Raw genomic sequence first — 1,489 nt, forward strand, 5'->3', positions numbered from 1 at the left:
CACCGGAGGAGGAAAGAGCCCCATCAACATTGATCTTGATCCATCCAGGAGGGGGGGATGCCAGAAGGAAGGGGATAACAACCTCTTTGGTTGGCTCGCATTCCACTGCTCCCGGAATGGGAAGAGATGCATGTCGGTGAGGGCTTCAAGGATGGAGACAGCAAGAGTAACCGGAGTGCCATGCGTTTGACCATGAACCTTCGCGTTCCTAGCTCTCCAACAATGGTGAACTGCATAACAAAACATACGGGCAGAGGGGATGTCAGCGGTGCAAACCTGAGTAAGCCCACGGAGGGCATCCGTAACGCTAGCAAATGTTGGCAAAGAGAACCCCCAATTGGCAAGGCTTTGTGCCACCGACTTCAACAACAAACAACTGGACACAATGTGGGATCGGTTCTCAATCTCCTGACAACCCCAAGGGCAAAGGGCTGCCTCCGTTAGGCCGCGTTTTAGGAGCCAAGCTTTTGTTGGAATGGCATTCTGTACCACTCGCCACCAAAAGTTGGAGATTTTCGAGAAGAGTGACATCAAAAAAGCAAGGCCATTTGGCAAGAGGCCTGTCATAGATCCATGTATCTTCTAAGACATTAATGCTTTCCCCATCTTGAATTTTCCAACGTGTAATGGTCTTTAGGGCAGCAGCCCCATCACAGATCACCTTCCAGGTATTAGAGGCGGTGCGGTTATGAGTCGTTTGCCATAGATTCCTGCCATACTTGCTCTCGAGGCATTTATGCAAAAGTGAGTCCCGGTCCTGCAAAGAGTGCCAAGCAATCCTCGCCCTCATCAAGGGCCCTTTCCATTTCTCGGTGGCATGAAAGCCCAGTCCTCCCAGCCGAGCAGGTTGGCACATCGTATCCCAAGCCACATAATGCAGTGCTTTCCGAGTTGGGTCGGAGAGAGGAAGCTTCCGGACCACCCTTTCCAGCCAGATAGCGAGCGATCACTCAGCAATGAAATGAGACCGACTTAGGGAAGAAGTACCTATCCCTTACGGGAATCGAACCCGTGTCTTCGACATGAAAAGACGATGTCCTAACCACTGGACGAAAGGGACAAAAAAAAATGATGAATATACCTCAGCTCCGAGAAGATAAGTGGTTCGTTTTGTTTCTCTACGAAATTCAATGATTTCGTTTGTTTTCATGTTGGCGATTTCTTCTGTGAATTCGGCGGGTCGTCCCGCCTTCCTACGGGTTCCCCACCGACCCAGTGACACATCAACCACGCCCCTTCCTTTTCTCCGATCATCAAGCCCCCTCTAGCGCCTTGTCTTGAATCCGAACAACGTTCGTTTGGTGCTGGCCAAGCGCAAGAGTATGCCCATCTAGAGTTTCTCTGTCTTCACTCCGTTACGTTACCGCTACCGATGAGCAAGTTGATGGGAGGTCTGGTACAGGTACAGAAGGGGGTCTTGCCCCTCTTAGAGCCGAAACCTACGCCAAATCCATTGCCAATCGGGTATGATCCAAACGCGATATGCCAT

The 1,489-nt window shown here is 50.8% G+C and overlaps 1 non-coding gene across 1 annotated transcript; it reads right to left on the reverse strand.

Moving 5' to 3' along the window:
• Positions 1-988: 988 nt before the first annotated feature.
• TRNAE-UUC lies at positions 989-1,060 on the reverse strand. Its single transcript has one exon. It is a non-coding gene; the product is annotated as a tRNA-Glu (tRNA).
• Between the last annotated feature and the right edge of the window lie 429 nt (positions 1,061-1,489).

This window comes from Phalaenopsis equestris, unplaced genomic scaffold (assembly GCF_001263595.1).
Source record: "Phalaenopsis equestris unplaced genomic scaffold, ASM126359v1 Scaffold000002, whole genome shotgun sequence".
In the NCBI taxonomy this organism is placed as follows: domain Eukaryota; kingdom Viridiplantae; phylum Streptophyta; class Magnoliopsida; order Asparagales; family Orchidaceae; genus Phalaenopsis; species Phalaenopsis equestris.